General features: G+C 43.3%; 1 long non-coding RNA gene across 6 annotated transcripts in view; it reads right to left on the bottom strand.

The window, feature by feature from the left end:
- Positions 1-19667, bottom strand: part of LOC104913664 — a 161169-nt gene that overhangs the window by 108997 nt on the left and 32505 nt on the right. The window contains exons 3-4 of one of the 6 annotated variants that reach the window (XR_002120587.2): positions 1952-2625; positions 586-1844 (exon numbers count right to left, since the gene is read on the bottom strand). The exons of 4 other annotated variants lie outside the window; for them this stretch is intronic. This is a non-coding gene — a long non-coding RNA (uncharacterized LOC104913664). Of the gene's footprint in view, positions 1-584; positions 2626-19667 lie in introns of those variants that run through there. One more of the 6 variants, XR_002120586.2, reaches the window with a different exon arrangement.

Below are 19667 nucleotides of genomic sequence, written 5' to 3'. Positions count from 1 at the left end.
CAACTGCATTGCACAGGATTGATGGGGAGAGGATGCAGTGCTTTAAATCCCTAAGGATGCCTGATATGGCCAGTGTATGCAAGGCAGAAGCACTGTAAGTGGTGCTGGGAACAGAACAGAGGTTCCTGCATGCAGGAGGTAGCTTCAAGTCACTGTTCTGGCTTTCTGTCACCAACAGGAAAGGAGATCAGATCATGCTCAGCATATATCACTCTGCTCTGAGCTTACACCAGTGTAAATCTGCAGGCACTGAAGAAAAAAGGAAGAGACACTTGCCTGCAAACACCTTCACTGCATCCCTTGAAGCTCGGATGAAGGTGGAAGAGCTTCAGAAAGTGCCATCTGGCTGCTGAGTGATCTGGCACTGCACAGAGGACTGGCTCCTGCGTGAGTTGGCATTTAAATTCAGAAGAAACTTGGGCACAGTGCTCAGGCACTGCCTCCTCCATCCTCCAGCCCAGGGAAGGGGTTTGGCCCTGAAATGGGTTCTCCCTCAGAGCTCCAGCAGCAGGAGAGGCTGTGTTTTATCGGTGATCACAGATGCTGGCTGCAGACACATGAACCACCCCCAGCAGCTCATCCTGGGCTGAGAACCTTCTCCCCTTCTTGTGGGGTCTTGCCATCCCTTTGCTCTCTCTAGGAAGGACCAAAGGACCAAAGCAGGAGGATCAAACATAGGGAGACCTTTCTCTTGTCATATTGGGATATTTTATTTTTAAGTCAGTCTTCAAAATTTTCTTTCAGTTTTTTACCATTCCTTTTGGTTTTGATCATAATGAAGTTACAATCTGAAACAAGTCAAAATAAAAAACAAAACAGGACTTTACTCGGCTCCTCTTAAAACTGCCACAATATTTAGAGTTGATAAAATGAGGAAAAATTGTCCCTTTATTTTTTTTTCCCCCTCACAGAAAGCCTGTTTCAAAGAATCAGCATTTTCTGATGAAAAATGGTTTGATGAATATTTCCTGATTAGCGCCATTACAGAGCACACAGAGCATCGTCCCTCTAATGCCTCACTTGTTGGAGCTGCAAGTCACTTCTGCCCAGAAACAGGCACCAACTGAGGCTTCAGGCTGGAGCTGTTCTTCCCTCACATCACACAGAACAAGGCTCAGAGAAACTAAATTATCCTCTATCCTAAATTAAAGATCAGAAGTCATATATGTGCCGTCACGATGAGGTCTAAATAATTCAGACAGATGTGTACTGTCAGAGTACTAAGCAGTATTACAAAAATTTCTATTTTCCCTCGCCTCAAACATTATTTTAATATATAGGCTTTATAAATGGGGGCAGTGCTGTGCCTGAAAGCCCAGCAGCAATGGGGCTCTGCTGGCAAGAGCATGGACATGATAAGGCTTCTCTGAAACAAAGGATAGTCCGGTCCTGACGACATGAGACCCATCCCACCACCTGGCAGACAGGCACGGCAGCAAAGTACAGATACGCCACATTAATTTTAAAGCTGAAGCTTTAATTCTCCTCTTTTGGGGTCTCAGCTAACTGCGTGAGCTCAGGGTGTCTCAAAGCACATGCTTCCTGAAGGAGAATCAGATCTTGCTGTCCATTTTAAAGCATTGTTGTGTTAAAAGGAACAGCATCAAAGCCTGGAAGCAGCCTCACTCCCTGCCCAGGCCCTGCCTTTGCGTGAGGCAGCGGCTGGCAGAAGATGGAGCCAAGCTGCAAAATGAGCATCTCCATGGAGATAAGCTGAGAGCACAAGAAGGTCAGAGCCGAAGCATCAGGAGCAGCAAAGGAGTTCTTCAAACTTCATTTCCTTCCACAGCAATCACTTGATGGAGATTTGTTGAACGTGACACCTGGCTGCCTCGCATTGCAGACTTAGATGAGGAGACAAAAGAGGAAGCTAATTGTTTCCAATGTATTTGAGTTTAATACATTAAGTGCATTTTTAATTAGGGCTCTAAAGGGGAAGGGAATCAATTACCTCTTGCAGAGGCAGATGCCAGTGGCAGGTGATGCCGTGCGGAGAAGAGGAATTGCAGCAGGATGCTCGTGCTCCCTGAGGACAGGGCCTGTGCCCTTGTAGAGCCCACACCTCAGCACTCCTGGTGGCTCCAAGAGGCACAGGGAACTCATCCAAGAGGGCACGGTCAGGAGAAGATGCTGCTGAACCACCCCACTGTGGAGATGCCCTTGTGCCTGAGTGTCTCTATGAAGGCAGCATCTGCTCTGCAGGCCATGAGGTGGGGATGAAGACCTCCAACAGAAGACACCAGGAGCATCCTTCCCCACCATTGTGGTGAGAACTAAGCCACTCATTTCTTGTTTGAACAATATTGGGAAAGTCCAAAACGTATTGCTTGACTGGTGCTTGGTGGCCTGCTCTGGGGGAGAGGGAACCAAAGGACGACAGCTGATCCTGATCTCCAGAGAATTTTGTGCTCCCATCCCAGGAAGCTGGCACTGAGGGGACACCATGGAGTAAGCGCAGAGCCCCACGGCTCACTTGGAAGCAAGTCCCTGTTGCATACTGCTGAAACACAGGCATATATGGTATGAAGTTGGTCTTGCTAAAAAGTCATATTCAAATTGTTCTGCAGGCTGACGCTCGGGTCTCCAAGGAGCTCAATTTCATGCCTTTAATGAGAATTGTATTTCCTAAAGGAAGAAGCCAAAATCCTTCAGTTCAGTGTAATGTATTGCAATAGCAGGCAGGTTTCAGGATCCTGCTTTTTCAGTATCCCCACATTGAGTTTTTGCTAGGCAAAAATCCCATTTCACGTCTTTCAGTAGGACACTTTGGGATGTGTTGAATTAATTCCCTGGGGTTATGAGTGACTTCAGGTCTATGGCTGAAGTCCATCCCACAGAGATTTCTTTGCAGGACCCGAGGAGACCAATTCAGCCAGCTAAAAAGAAAATTAACAGCACCACCCGAGAGACCCCAGAGCATCCAAAACATCTGCGTGAGGCTGGCAGGAGCAGCAGAAGACAACAGGAGGCTGGAATCCTGGCAGCTAGCTGGGATGCTTGATGTTTTCTCTGTACATACCAGATATCTCTTTCTCAACTACAGAAAGCAGGTAGTGCTTGGCAAGTTTAACATGTGTTTGATGCAAAGTCTAGCTCAGCTGTAACACAAGACAAGGCCTTCAAGCTGTACATTGCTATGCTTCAGCAAGTCTGAGGACAGAAATTAGCTCCTAAAAATAATTCAGAATGTTTTGATAGCGAGGCTGGAGTTAACTTAGTATGAGGCACTGTGAAGCCAGGAAGAGTAAAACGCAAACAGTAACCATTAAAATGAAATGGTGTGTACAGACTGAGTGCTAAAGAAATTTATCCAATGGTTAAAACCACCTTACATATGTAAGACTGAGAGCAGGACTTTATTGCCTGGAAGAATGCATTTTTTCTTTTTGCCCTTCTTTCTCTTTCTGTCTATTCTATTTCTTCATATTTTCTCAGTGAATCTCTGGAAGATGCTGTTTATGGACAAAATGGAGCATGCTTCATGAAAGATTTATTAATCAGAACTGCCAAATTCATAATTACTTTCTGGGCACTAAAATTGTTTGCCCTTATCAAATAAATGAGAATAACCAGTAATTATTGTTTTTGGAGAAAGCAGTGGCTGGTAATAAGGAAGAAACATGCACATATGAGAAAGAGAAAGATAATATAAATGGACAGAGATGTGTCCATATAGTTGTCTGAGTGGTCAAATGACTCATCTGTCCTAAAAAAGAAACATAATTTCCATATTATGAGGCAGTGAAGCAAGACAGTAGTGCTTTCACCCTAACAGATAGATGGACCTCATTTGTTCCCCTGATCCTCTTCTGCTGCTGCACAGATTTATGGTTCAGAAGCATCTGGCTTTTCCCTTTATTTTTTAAGTTTATAAATAAGAACACTCTACCTCCATAGAAATTAGTGACACTTAATGCCACCAAACTTGGGAAAAAAAAACTTTAACTTCCAAAGTTCTTCTACCTCCAGCCACAGACTGAATGGTCGCATCTGATGCTTACGTACAACCCTGCAGCAATTTTTGTCCTGTGCAGAGGCTTATTAAACAGATGGGTCCTGAGGTTTCTGGTATATTATAGAACATATCGGCTTCCCATTAGAAAAAATCCACCATATGCAGGTGCTTTTGAAAATACAACCAGCTGCCCAGAAACTGGGAAAACTTGGCACACCCAGCTAGGAGTGAAAAAAGCATCACGGCCTTCAAAAAACAAAGCTGTTTGTGCCCACCTGCTCTCTAAGCATGGAAAAGCACGTCTTTCTTTATGGACAGGACTTCAGATGCTCTTCAAAATACATCCTGGACTTGCCCAAAGTTGCTCAGTGCGTAATGAGCCGCTGCCCTCAGCTCTGCAGCTCTCTCCCAGCCTGATAACTTGGGGACTCCTCTCTTGTCCTCTTCCCAACTCTTACAGATTTTCTCCTCCTCTCTTCCTGTGATGATTTATGGGGGGAAAAATAATTCTAAAATGAATAATTGATATTCTTTCAAAGCTATCTCCTTTACTCTACTTGTTCTCTTAATTTACTTGGTTTATACCAACTGATGACAGAAGCCTATTGTTTTGCTGAAACATTAACTTCGCAAAGTCATTCCGCTCCCATCTGCAGCACTAAAATTAATGATTCCCTCTGCAACATCTGTTTAATTAACTATCGGCACCATAGAAGAGGCATCCAAATACCCCAGCGACTAAATCAGCCTCAAATTAGGGAAATACGATGTTAAATTGTATCAGAGAGAAGCAGAGATTATCCTTTTGAGCACTGACATTCATTAGCTACCAGCCACCCCATGTATCTTCATAATGAAAAAGTGTCAGCAGCTCTTCACCGTAAAGTTTTCATTTAAGGGCTGCTGCTCCTTTAGCCACAGTGATTGGAAAGAGAAGGAAGTGGAGGGACGTGAGCAAGCTTCAGCCAGCGTTCCATCATCCCTGCTGATGGATCTGCTGCTGGGAAGAGAAGTAAAATAAAATAGTGCTGCCATTGGGTGCTCCCTGCATTGCCATCATGCCTGTTTTCCAAACAACCCAACTTCTTTGGCAAAGAGAGCAAGACTCACTGCAAAAGCTGCCACTGAGGTATGGTACGGCTGGGAACACTTCCACAGGGCTCCCAGTTGCTCTGTAAGAAAGGGATGGGAGGAGGTGGCTTGAAGAGGGGAGGGAAAGTTTGGATCTCCGGGAGGTCTCTGGGAGTACTGAAAAGCTCCCTTACAGTCTCCAGTGTTGCACAAGCAACAAACAAAACAATTTTAAGGGTTTTTAAACTTTTTTCCTCTACTTCAAACTCCTCTGTTTTTGTTGCTGTGACAACAAACATGGTGTGAAATTGCAAGTTTGCAAAATGCTGGAAGGCAGTAAGCATCCCAAAAGCACAGCTGGGTGAAGGAAAGGAAGCAGCAGAACAGGATGAGGAGACAGGCAGGGCTGGAGGACATCAGGGAAGCAAAGGTGAAGCAGCTTGGGCTCCCATCACACAGTTCTACTCATGAAAATACACACCGCTATCCAGGCAGCCTGCTAGCTATCTGGACATGCTATCTCATATGAACTTTCTCCAAAAAGGGAACTCTCTGGGAATTTTAGTTCAGCCACTTCGTATACAGCTAGGAAAGCGTTAGGTTGTTCGCTTTGAGGAATGAGCTTGAACTCCTGCAAGTACTGAAATAACTTTAATGCATGAGCTTACGTCAGGAAAGTGCATCCCCCGAGTCCTCAGGAGTGAGATTTTTCAAAAGCATTTCCAGCCCGAGGCTCAGTGCCCGCAAGGGCCGGGCTGTCATTGGAGTTCAGTTCCTATTTAGGCTGCTAATTAATCTCTGCAAACACCTCAAAGCGTCTAAACTGCATCTGCAGCTGTGATGTCGCCCTGAAGAATGGATATCGTTAAATGAAAACTTCACAGTTTAAAAATCCATTTCCTCTCTCTTTGGAATCATATCTGCTGGCTCTCTTGGCAAATCAGATCTGGCTGTTGTTTCTGGGTTTAAAGAACCAACGCACATACAAGAGACTTCTCCGAAATCTAGCTTTACCTTGCCTTCAGATTGAACATACACTTAGGTACAAGGGAGGAGCTGAATTTGGCCTCCTTCACATCTGTTCAACCAAGATAATAGACAATTAGAGACAGCACGTTGACACACTGGGAACATTTATAAATGGTGAACATGCTTGGGAATACAGAGACTGACTGAGACTGCAGTTAGACAGCAGTCTGAAGTAGTGCACTTTTTTTAGGAGGAGGTAAAGGTCAATAAACATAATTACTTTTCTACCAGGTCTGTATTATCCTCAACTTTCACTTCATTAAGCACTTTTTAGTCCTTTCCTTCCCACCTTTTCCTAGAGATCCCAGCTGTCAACTACAATTCATCATTAATTCAGGTATTTCAAAGTTTCTGCCGTAATGAATTCTCCTATTTTCTAGCAAAAATACAGCTGTTAAAATTAGCCTTGGTTTAAGGAGAGCAAAGCTTTTTGTGTCTCCATGGAAAACATTCCTGAACATTTCTTGGAATGAACTTTGAAAGTCAAACTTCATTCAAGTTCAACATAATTTTAGTTAACTCGTGGTGAGGATGTTTAAGACCACTGCAAGTAACTTTGATTCATTTGCTTAATTCAGCACAATACACTCAAGCATCCTTTTGTAGCATTTCCTACTGTTATTTATTTCTCAAGTCAGCACTGCAGGTGAATACCCCAGTTAATAAAAATCCTGCCTTGTTGATAAGAGGGGCTGGCACAGCTGCAGCAGCAGGAAGACAGTTTCTTCCCATGCAGAACACATCTACACTTGTGACATCCACACTCTGCACACAAGGCAGCAGAGCTGGTGGTTGCTTTCCCAGCGCTGCGTGCGCTGAGGTTATTGGCAGAACTGTACTGACAGAGCATGTAGAGCATGTACCCAACCACATTTAAAAGTGTGACATGAAATTCAAAAGCAGCCAGGGGAATTACAACGCTCTGTAGCAGGATAAGATGCTAAACGAGCATGAAACACATGCCATGCTTAATGTGATTTTTTTTTTTTTTTAAAGACTATTTTCTTTCCAAACTTGCCAAAGAATACATTGCACTGTCAGAGCACAACTTCAGACGTGAGCAGCCGTGGCAACAGTGTTGAGCTGGATACAGAGCTGGGGACAGCATGGTTTGTGCTTCTGCATAGATAAGGAGGTCCTATGAACACCAGCTATAGCAGAATGCACGGAAAACACTCAACACATGGAACAATGATGAAGAAGGAAAGTGCTGTTCCAGGTCTTAAGCTCTGGATATCACTGATAATGTAAGAAGAGGGAAGATAAGAAGATTGAAGGCATAAGATAAGGCCCCTGAATAGCCAGAAGCAGGAAATGAGGTATCAACATTTACTGGGCAAAATGGCACGTGGCTCTGGAATCCATTAGGTGGGGAACTGGAGATTACTTGGGTTGTGCCCAAAGAAGCCAGCTGGGACTGCACTGCAAGTACGACAGGAACTGCAGGAGGATAAGGAAGTCACTGCCAAACTGTGCTTCTAATTTGAAAGATATGATGAAAAGATAGTGGGAGAAGATGTGAGGGGAAAAGGTGGCCCCGGACTGCGCAGAAGATCAGTGCCAGAGCTGCAAATTGATTTCTGAGACTCCCAGTCCTTAGCCCATTATAACAAAAAATACTGAGCTAAAAGGAACAGCGATGAGTCTCTGTCTTTGCTATTATCCTCAAGGTTTAGATTTATGTATTTATTTATTTATCAAGCGCTGAGATATGACAAACAGAATGAGAAACACAAAATGCGTAAGAAGGCCCATAAAATCCTTTTCATATCTTTAATCAATCATGACTGGTCTATCTCCCATACGCTTTTCCAGTTTAAAATAGAATAAAGATGTCCCTTCACATACTAATCTTTCTCCAGGCAGCTCTGCTCCTTACATCAGCACAATGACCCAAACGGGATGGCTGTATTAACAGATACCATCTAGTCTTTAATGGAGCTCAGCAACTGGGATTAGCTGCCTGTAATGCAGTTTGGGCTGTCAGGCACTGTATGAAACTGCTAAGCCATTCCAAGTTATAGGCAACAATTCTTTCTAAGTAAAAAGACATTTCAAATTCAAAACACTTCAAACCTAATAACAGGAAATTACCTCGATGAATTCCCTTCAACATGTGAAAAAAAATAAAGAGATGAGGAGAGAGGGACAGGCGTCCGATCAAAACAAAACCGTATCAGTTCTATTTTTTCTTTAGTTCATAGCAAAGCAGAAATATGGATATGGATGTCAGGGAGGCAGAGCTGTGGAAATACAAGGCTGGTTAAGAAAGAAAGTTTGCAAACTGTGTTACAAAGGAAGAAAACAAAAGTTTTCCTGTCTGTTTGAATCAGTGCATGAACCAGAAGCATTGGTCTGACCCAGGAGGGATTTCTCTCCTAAGAAATCTGTTTGAAAGGTCCCATGCAGCTCCTTAGGGCATTTTTCCTGAGATGCAGATGACAAAACAGAGAGAGAGAGAGAGAGAAAAATAATGATAATAATTCATAAAACCAAAGGCAGTTGAATCAGGAGTTCAGGTTTTTTACATAGCTTGCTTTTCTTGAAGATGCTCAAGCTGGACATCCTTAGCAAGAGCTGGTGGCTCCGATCAGAAGATGCTCGATGCTTCCTGAAAAGCAGGCCCTTTTTAAAAGCATCTTTGCTCAAGTTGGGCCTCCAAAAGCCCTGAAAATAATGTCAATTTGCCCATTTAATCCTTGGCAAAGATCGAGGGCACCCTGTTGATAGCTAGAAAGCCTCTGGCAGGCTTGGGAGGGGAGATGAAAGGGTCAGAGTCCAAGTGATGAACACTGACAAGCTGAGTCACTGATGAGCTACATGCTATCATCTATCATTTTTAAACTTAGCCTGTCTGAAAGCTTTCTGTGTTGCCAAGCTGAGTCATTTCTGCCCATGAAAGAGAAGGCTGGGGGGACCTTATTTCATCTCTCAGCGCTGTGGCTATGCGCTAATCCTATTGCTGTCCCATTTTCAGCACATCTGTCTGTCTGTCTCTTTACTGTCATGTGAATTGGCCGAGCCACCATCTGACATCCCAGAAAGAACAAAGCTTCCCTGAGCTGGAGAAAGAGTCCCCTAAGGAAATGAAAAGGGACTGAAAACAAATTGAAAGCAAGACAGACAAACCTAAGGGCAGATTTTCCTTTTAGCACATTTTTGGAAGAGGAGGGGAGAGAAGTCCCTGATGGCTGGGAACCTGTGCTGCTGTTGGATTTCCAGCTCCAGTCAGAAGCCCAGGGGAAAGATAGCTCTTCACCACCTGTCAGGAGGGATTGCAAACACAACACAGTAGCTTGTAGGAAAACAGCGCAGGATCGTCACTTGAGACTGCCTCATTAGTCATACAGCATTTGCACATGTTGATGGCTGAAGGCAAAATATGACCTTAAGTTACATTATCACACCAAACACAATGTCTCTTTTTGCAAGGGGAGAACAAAAGCAAGCGAATGTGCTACTGTACGAGATGTGAGGCTGTGCTCTGATGGTGACAAGATGCCACAGCAGCAGTGAAGGTGACATCCCTGATTCTCTCTCCTTTCGGGGTCAGCTCCAGTGTGGGGCTGCACCGGGTTCTGGATAAAGGCACATGGGAACAAATGCGATCTGCTCCAATGGGCTTTCACTCTAAATAGCTGATGCCTCCCACTGGGTGAATACTATCAATAGATAAGACAGTCCAAGGTATCAACAAGATGACATTAAAGTTGTTGGGAACATAATTCTTCCCCAAAAAAGTCGAAGTAGAAACTAGTGCTGACTGTTAGAATGAAGAGGGAGGGAAGTGTTCTGCTAAGTGCTAAGCATCCAACCAACTAGAACTGAGAGTGCTCTCCAAATCCCCGAAAACACTGTCCCCATATTCATGGAAGGTGACACTTGTCTTCATGCAGAGCGTGAGCCCTGCATAATGTTTTATTCAAAAAAGAGAGTGTGATTTCAGTGGTGTGAAAGGCTGTGTGCTGGCAAGCTGCAGGAAGATCAGCTTTGTGCGCAGCTCTGTTTTTCTCCTGTCTTCACACCCCACTCGGGTGGGCTTGGGTTTCTTCCAGCAGCCAGAAAGAAATTAAAATACTACACTTGCTATCAGCTGACCCAAAGCTTGTTTTCTTTTTGACTGAAAACAAGGACACTTTTACTACTTAAAAATAGACCTACGGTCAGATTTTTTGAGGTACTCTGTGACTCAGATCACTTGATCAGATCAGTGTTTGGTCTGCTACTAAGATTAGCAGAGCTACCAGGGGTGCAGATGTGCTGTTCTCCGACTTCCACACATTCCCTCTGTTTTCCTACTGAAGACTAAACGCATCAGAAACTATAGAAGTGTAAATAGATAAAAAAGATACACTTTTAATGTAACAAAGTGAATGCCAAAGTCCTAAGGAGGGATTGGTAAAGAAAGCTTCTGAGCTCTTTCATCAGCAACATCTGTGCCTTTCTTATTCTGCTTCTAGACATATTTTGTCTATTTTTTAAGCTTTGGCACATAAGAAGAATGGGTTTTAATGGGAATAACTGGCCTCCTGATTCTGGGAAGATGTAAATCTCATAGCTTGTTTGCATTGGAAGGCAGCTTTCAGATAGACTGGTTCCAACTCCCAACATTACTGTTGTGTGTTCCAATGAAGAAGGATCGTCAGCATGTTCTCGAGGTTTCTTGCTTTGGCACTGAGGAAGATTTAGCACATTCCAATATCTATTTCCTCCACAGCTCTAATCTTAACACCCACCTACTGCATGCTAAATGAACATCCCAGCACTTCATAATGGAGACAGGAAATTAATTCCTCATAAAGGTTTTTTTTTTTAACCCCTCTTATTAAGACTCCTCAGCCCTGTCAACAGCCAACTGAGCCGCTCACAAGTCATAATGGTGCATTTCTGCAGTCTCATTTCCTCAAGTCTCCTACTTGATGGATTATGCCATTAATTACCTTCATGTTGGGGAAGAGCAGCTGCTGGGTATCAAGGCACCTTGTTGGGCAACGTAACTGTGAACCTTTGAGCAAAGTGCTCAGGAAAATGGAGACAAGAAGCAGTGTGCCTGCTGACGTGCCTGCTCTGCTCAGCCCCTCTTAGAGGCAACAGCTGTATGCCATGCTGGATTCCCATAGGGAGCAGCAGATCTGGTCCACCAAGGGCAACATCTGAACCCAAACCATCAGTCCTTGAGACTGACACACCTTGAGGACATCCATCTCTCCAGCACCCACAAAGTGCAGGTGCTAGATTTTCAGGATACGGGTCTTGTCCAGAACAACTTTTTAATAGGATGTACTCCACAGGGGGTATTTAAGATTATCTCCTTCCTTGATATATAATTTATCCCGGAAGAAATAAATCCCTATATTTTGTATTACATTTTTTTCTTTCCAGCTCATAGAGTTGCTCAGTTTGGGAAAGACCTTAAAGATCATCAAGTCCAACCACAACCCAACCATACTGCCCTAACTCTAACAACCCTCTGCTAAATCATGTCCCTGAGCAGCACATAGGTTCTTAGGGAATATCTTTTCTCTGGTGGATATGACTAATCTTAAATCTTGCCAAAGGAAAAAAAAACAAAGTTTTAAATGCGAACATTAAAATAGACCAAACTGCATCAGAATGACAGATCTGGTATAAAATTGTGCCACTTCACCCAGACTTCAGCTCAGCAACATCATACAGTGACGATGTTCAGAGAGATGGTTCTTAAAACAGCAAGCAAAATTCTTGTGAAAAGAAAATTGCTCGTATCCACATGACATGGATTTGGAAGCAGCAGAGTGAGAATTTCGAGCTGGTATCGAAAGCTGGAGGGCAGTATAGAATAAACACACAGACTGCATCCCCAATTTTCGTACAAACCTTTTCAAAAAATTGTCATGCACTATCAAAAATAAAAGCACCAAATCAATTCCATGTTCACGAAACTAGAGAATATCTCCTGTAACACGATGCTTGGAACTCTCCTCAGTTTTGCTCCACATTTTCTAAATGTTATGTAACATTTAATTTTGATTTTTCGCATACCTACGCCATGTGAACTGTGGAACAGCAGAATAATGTAACTCTTCACAGGATTTCAAAGTTTTTCTACCAGGCCTAGCACAAATGTTCTGTGGAAAAGTACAGTGTTGTTGCCTAGCAAATGTCTACAAAAAAAGAGTTTCTGTTTAAGTAGAGAAACAAATTAAATATAAACCTTCTGCAAGGGCATGCTCCCCTGAGACAGCAGGTTCCTGAAGATTCAGAGGGTAAAACTGTCAGAAGCTTTTGTTACAATATAGGCAGCACATCACAGCCACAGAGACCGAAGATATTAAAGAGAAAAACTCTTTTAGTTTGGGCTCAGTCAGAACTAGCTGTGTGCTTCCAGATCCTTTGACCCCAGGGAGTTATTAGTGACATTTTTTTAAGTAATCTTTAACATTTTCTGTCTTTTGTTCTTAATACATTAAGAAATTACACCCTATGGGGAATGGACTCCCAAGTGCCACATCACTCCCTGGAGCAGCCAGCTGGCAGCTCCATCTCCCCAGCCAAGCCTGGTGTCCATGCCAGGAAATACACTCTACATCTGCCTCATAATTGGTATTAGATTGTCTTTAGAACAGATTAATGGGCTGCTTTGGCTTTTCAAGTTCTCGGTGCTTCTGTTGACAAAGTCCTTCTAAATCCTTTGAGTCTCCCTACTGCCAAGTATCTTTCCCAAATCTCACTTTGCAAGATGGAGACCTGGTGATGATGTGGCTTTAGTCTGTCACTCACAGGAACCAGCTTAGGGCCATGAAAGTCTACGAGGGAATGCATTTTATGAAAGAAACAAAGAATAACTTTCAGACAGATGTTCGAAAGGCCGACCCTCACAGCAGCAAGAAGCTGGAGCAGAGTACTGGATGCAGGGCACAGTGAATGCACTGCAGGGCCACAGCTGCATCTCTGCTTTCCACGATGATTGGGTATGGAGTCTCTAATTAACTTATGGTTAAATGCAGCCACTCACCCAATAGCAATATATTACACAATTTTGCCAGCAACCCAAATAAATATTCTTGATTACTCAGTGAGAGGCTGTGCCCTGTCTGCTGACCAAAGTTCCTTATTCTGCAGATTAAATTCAAGGAATATTTATCATTCACCAAGGGATTGATTTATCTAGCTGGGAATTCAGTTCTGAGCTCAAATCTTGCACGTGTTGCCTGTTAAGAGCTGTTACACATTTCATCCACTCTTTAAGAAGCAGCAGACAATTTTTTGAGCTGGGTTTTCAAGACATTGAAATAAGAGTGAAAAAAATATTTTCATTACTAATCGTTCCAATTCTAGTTGCACTGGACACAGCTGAGAGTCTCTCTAATTCACATGAAATTTACTGGAAGATAAGTGTATCAATTCAGCTGGGAGAGTCAGGACTGCTGGCTGCTTTCTAGGAAAGACCCTCCATATGCCTTCCCCTATGAGCCATGAACAGCATTATCAGCAGAACATCTGGAATACGTGAAAGAGAGAAAATAGCACTGACATCCCACCATCAAGCCACTTTCATGCATGCTCCAAGATAGCTGTAGACACATTAAAAGGCTGAAAGGCTGTGTGAAGCAGAAGCCTGCTGTTGCTCCCTTGTTGCATCCCCCTTCCTTGTGCTTCCCTAGCCCCAATATTCCTGCAGACAAGGCATGTGGCTGAGATGAAATCCAGCTTCGCTTCCACAACCACAGCAACCATGAAAAGGGCTTTGCATGGAGATTACAGGGCAGAGACCAGACTGTGCTGCCTCCATCCCCAAGGCTGAGAAAGATGGTGTTGGTGGGCCTCAGGAGGTGCAGTCAGCAAATGGCTCATACACGCTGGCCTCCTTGTTTGGGTGGACGTGCTGAATGCTCCATGCATAAAAAAAAAGAGTAGTAAGTGAAGGAACAGTCTTGTTGTAAATAGCTGTTTTGAGTCTGGAAAGTTGTTCATCACTGTAGTCTGAAGTTTCTGATCCCAATCCTCAAGCTATTTTGGCTTCCAGTGGTGGCAAGATGGAGCACTCAGCACGTAGTAAAAGAGACTGCACGTCTGTCTCCTTTGCAGCTATTTGCAGAAATGTTTAGATGTAGAGTGAGTTCGATTTATGTGCCTTATCTTCCTCAAACCAGATAGAATACTTTCCTTCCGTTACAAACACTGCTTAATGGATCTCTAACAGCTTTGCTTTCTCAACATCAAATATGCAAAAAATAAGGGGGAGAAGGACGAACCAAACAAACAAGTCTTTATTGTTTCCAGGTGTCCCTGATTATGGTTGGAGGAGGAGGTGGAGAAGAAAGAGGGAAGAGATTGAAAAAAAAAATCATAATTGGGTCCTTGGCACCAGCTTGTCACATATAAACTAGCAGACAAAAAACTGAATGTTAAAAGAAGTTCTTAACTCCTGAAGATCCTAACTATTCAAAGCATATCTGCAAACAGCAGTTTGCAACAGTTTGTTTTTTTTTTTAATCAAGACAACCATAAATAAGGCTCAAGACCCAGAGTGGGCTCTAGAGGACTGTTAACTTTCACAAGGCTGGGCAGTGACTTTTCAGAAACACCCTTTGATGGGTAAATACCACTGAATGAGATGTGATCACAGTCAATGATATTTTTAAAAGAAAAGTTTGTGTGTTTTTGTTCAAAATCTTTATACTTCTCCTCAAATGTAGAGGCAATGAAGGGAAAAAAATAGAAAATATTACAAAAAGGTGCAAAGACCTTTCTGCACATTTCCCTCACACTTCAGTTAATTTATTTTTAACTTTACCTGTTATCTTGATTCTGGATAACAGAATATACTGACAGGCCCAGGGCTGTAAAGGTGCGAAAAGATGGGAAGGTTTGAAAGCAGATGACGTGGTCTAGGGCCCACTTCCCATAGAATATAAATGAGAATTAAATGCTTAATTGCTGTCAGTGGTGCTTGGCTTCCTGCTCTAAGGCAGGGAAGGAAAGATTGCAATGTATGTTTGTGCTGTACTAGGATCTCCTGAGTGCAGAAGTGGAGATTATTTGAATGTTCCCTTAATGGGCATCCTTAGCTCTCTGCACTTCAGGGAAAGCATGTCATGCAAGCAGTCCCACGGCAGTGGATGTGATGACAACTGGTTTTTCCTCTCCTTCCGATGGCTTCTCTGAATCTGAGCTAAGATTTAGCCTTTCCATCAATAGATTACTTCTGTTATTTAGATCTCTCTCTGCTGCCCACTTGTTTCTTTATAGAAAATACGTAAAAATCAATAGCTTTTAAGACTCCATTTTTCTCTGATTTTGTTTTCAAATGGATCGCATTCAAGTGATAATCAGGAAAAGCACAAAGCCAGACAGTGCTCTCAAGTAAGCTTCATTTTCGTAGAGAAACAAGCTTTATAAAGTCCTTTCTCATTAATCTTTTTCTAAAGTATAGGAGTTAAAATCACATTTTGTTCCTCCTGGCCAAAAGCTGTTCTCACTAAAAGACCAGTTTTACGTCCCTTATCAATGATTCTATTATGAATTTAGTGTCAGAGATGTTGATCTACAATCTTTTCTTAAATGTAGCCTTCAGTGCCACCCTCATCATTCGTCTTTGATCTATTCTGCATCCACCATTCTGCACTAACTTTGCTACTTGTCCCATGACTTCTCCACATCACATTCACAAGGCATGAATGTGCCTGCTTCACGCCAGCAACGCTCTGAAATGCTCCTGGATGAGATCAGAGAGACACAATAACCAAAAGCAATCAGAAAACCCCTTCTAACAAGTGCTGGAAGGTATTGTGGACGTGTGCTGGCAAGCAGCATCAGGCAAACAGCTTTCTACTTGGCAGCTGAGATGCTCAGCTGCAGGCAACGTCAGGAGTCGCCTGTGTGCACACTTGGGTTCTCGTTGCTACTTGTAAGGATTCTCTTCCTACATATCACAAAGTATACGGGGTTAGAGTGCAGGAGGTACTATGCAACGTACTGTACCGTGCACAGCATTAAGGATCTGACTGCTATCACTTTCCTTGGGAGACACCAAACGTGGCCTTGAGTTCTTCCTTTCCTCTATCAGCAAGTCCTCCAGATGACACAAAATTTCACAATAGATGTGCTGATATCATGGCAGTGACAGAGCAAAGGGGAGTTTTCTGAAGGACCCAGGACATGCCGCCACCAATAGCAGGTTGCTGTGCTAGCAGCATCATGGGGCAGCAGAGCTCCTGGCCTGAACCTTCCCTGAGATGTGCACCTACACAACTCTCCATTCACACGTACAAAGAAGAAAACCATATATCCATTCATTCGGCCCTCATGGTTTAATAAATACTGGAGCCATTCAACATCCATCACATTACACCCGATCTTTTCATTTGCCCTTTTCACCTCCTCAGCAGGGAGAGAAAAGGAGAGAAATTTTCAAATGAAAGAATCCTCCCTTGTCTCTGGTATTTACCAATCCCTTGGAACAACACCTGCCTGTCAGCCATCGGGAGGGGAAAGAACAACCACAACATCAGATTCAGAAAGGATGAAAGAGAGAAAGATGGGACATAGCAGAGGAAGTGAGCACCTGTGGGAGGTGCAGCATACAGATGGGGAATCCAGCACAACGTAAGACCTTGGGATCCTGGGAGATTTTTACTAATGGTCTCTGCCAGTCTTATTATTTTATATGTATTCTCATATCTCTGACAAAGTGACTGCATAAATCACTTCCCCTTGTCCCAGGCTGACCTCTTAACCTTTCAGAGATAATGAGGCATGGTACCTAGAATCTTCTAATGTTGCCAAGATCTATATCAAAGAACATTAATTCTCCATGATAACATCTCTATTTATTAATGCAAATGCTAGTTTAATCCTTCTCCAGTCTCTGCTCAGCAAGCCATCCTTACTTTTATTACTGAAATTTCATTGGAATTAGGTGAATGGGCTTCGTGCCCCTACAATGTGGATGTCTCTTAGGACCTCAAATCTAACATGGTCCTATTGGCACAGTCACAATCCTCCTAGTCAGGTTCCCTTCAGGCTCATTGCAGCCAGCAGCAGCTACACGTTGGGGCCTATCAGTCCGTGATGGAGTTATCACAGAAGACAGGAAATAATTGAAAACTAATAGTTTTGTGACTTTTGCCCTTTCACTGATATTATTTGCCAGCTACTTATGAGCAGACTGTGTTCTTGTTTCCCTTCAAGTAATGCATGGTTCAAAGTCATCCATCAGGCTGCTTCTGGGAAAAAGCCCTGCATTGCAGGTCAACTCTTCCTGCCAGATCTCAGATGTGATGGGAGAACTACTTTTCTCAGGACCAGATCAGGGAACTAAGACAACTTATGCCAAATAACATTATTTTCCGATCACAGGGTCCCAGTGAAACAGGAAAGAAGCTGTAAGGTCCCACCAACTGGTCAACAGAGAAAGGAAAGCAAATCTCTTTCTCAAAGGAAACTACCGTAGAAGAATTAATGGATCCAAAATTCTGCCACTGCAGGACCAGAATCTGGTAGTTCAGCTTCAGATATTGAGGAGAGGAGCTATGACTTTCCAGATCAGTCCTCATCAATGGTTCTTTCCTAAACTACATCAAGAAACCAGCCTTTAATTAACACATCCACAATGCCATGGGGCAAGGTGTTTCTGAAGGTCTACTTCTGCCACAGTCCAAGACTCAGCATAGAAAGAACCCATTTTTCTTCCTCATCTTTTATTTGTAAGGAAATTTTCTAAAACTTTCCTTCTTTCACTCTTTGTCCTGCCTGTGGCTGGTCTATTTAGGACCATTTAGGTGCTGGCAGGCACCTTTTCCTATTATATTTCTGTACAGAGTGCAGCGCTGCAGGGTTCAGATCTCCAATTTAGTCCCTGTATGCAACATCAATATTACTTACTAATAAGTATTAGACATCAGCCTATAAGCAGAAAAGAAATGTTTCCTCCTTATAACAGGCATTATTGTCCCATAAGGCAATGACAGACAAAAGTGGAAAATCGATGTAAGAAACTGAATATCTGGACTGAACTCCAATTTGTCCTATGGTCTGATCTGGCACCTATTGTCCCCTGCTATTCAAGTAGAAGTCCTCTCCACATCAATGGAAGTTCTTTGCAATTAGGGAAGGAGTAAAAAATAACACGCTGTAAGGCTGCAGTTCTGTCACCTTTTCCTTTCTTGCCCATCAAATGCTGGGAGAGTGACCTTGTTTTCATTAAGAGGAACACCTTGTGAATGAATACAGGATGTCAGATGGAAACAGAGGCAGACAAGGCAAAGAATTCATTAGACAAAGTTTCAATATGGCAGAGCGAGACATTCGTTATTTTACAGCTAGTCCTTGTGAGTTTTAATTAAAGAGACCAAGCAGTTTGTATATAAATTACCTCATCTTAAGCATTAAAATTGCACTCAATATGAACCCAAAGCTTTCTCACTTTAAACATTCCACTGTTGCACTCTGTCACAGGGCCAGCTCCATCTGGAAACACGAGGGAACAGCAGGCCCAGGGGTGTCATATAGGACCTGCTCCTGGGGGGCTCCTGGTCCCGGTTCACAGCCTCCAGAGCTGTACGTAACTCAGAACATCCCTGAATTTCTCAGTGTGTGGATGTACAGAAATAAATCTGCAAATGCTCTGGGCTCCCTAATATTGTGAGTTGAGAAAATTGCAATGAACAATGCAGCGTTCTGGAGCACTGGACTGGACTGTGATACCCTCCTAGAGCAGCCCTAAGAAGCTCCAGGGAAAAGCCCATCGATTAGCTTGAGCACCTCTGAAGCCAGGACACTTGAATCTGATAGGCACTGGGGTTGTTTTATAGACCTATGACAGCATATGATGCATCTGGAGATCTTGTGACAGGATCTGCCAACACCGGGACCTTCAGCAGGGCTCCATTGCTTTTCTCACAGACCTGGCACACAGCATTATTTCTGCAGGGGCAGGGGGAGCCTCATCTACTGGAACAGACTAAGGTCCATGCTAAGCTTAACCCACTCAGTTAACTTAAAACATTCACAAATCCATGCTGCGCATGGGAGAAACCAGAAAGCCCCACGTGTGCAGCAGGTACTAAGGAGACTGCATAAAGCAACCAGCAGGACTTGCAGATTGAAAGATATGAAATCCTACAACCTGAATTAATCAAAGAAGCATTTCATTAACCTCACACGTGTGGGCCTCAGGCACTGGTCAGGGCTGTTCACGGTGAGCAAAGATCATCTGTCCTGTGACAGATGTCCTGCAGCAATGGGGCCTTACTCATGGGTGGCTGCTTTGCAAGAAGGGGACACATAAGCAAGGGATCCAGGAACATTTCTGCATGAAGCGAGGACTGCTTCAGGCTGATTCACCTCTGTGTATGCATGTGGCTGGGTATCTGAATCACTGTGTGCATATGTGTCTGTGTGTTTGTCTTGACTGAATGAATCACCCTACCTGTTATAGTGTAAAACAGCAAACATTAGTAAAACTGATAATAAGCCTAGTGGTGGTGATTCAACCAAAGCTAGCACATCTGTCACTGAGCAACAGACTGCCAGGCTTTTCATCAAGGGAAATACAATTGAATAATAATGTAGTAAAGGTAAAGCAGCTTCAACAGAGCTTTCTGCCAAATTAAATACAAGGTATGCTAAA

Source organism: Meleagris gallopavo, chromosome 19 (genome assembly GCF_000146605.3).
Source record: "Meleagris gallopavo isolate NT-WF06-2002-E0010 breed Aviagen turkey brand Nicholas breeding stock chromosome 19, Turkey_5.1, whole genome shotgun sequence".
In the NCBI taxonomy this organism is placed as follows: Eukaryota; Metazoa; Chordata; class Aves; order Galliformes; family Phasianidae; genus Meleagris; species Meleagris gallopavo.
This window is presented reverse-complemented; position numbering and strand designations above follow the sequence as displayed.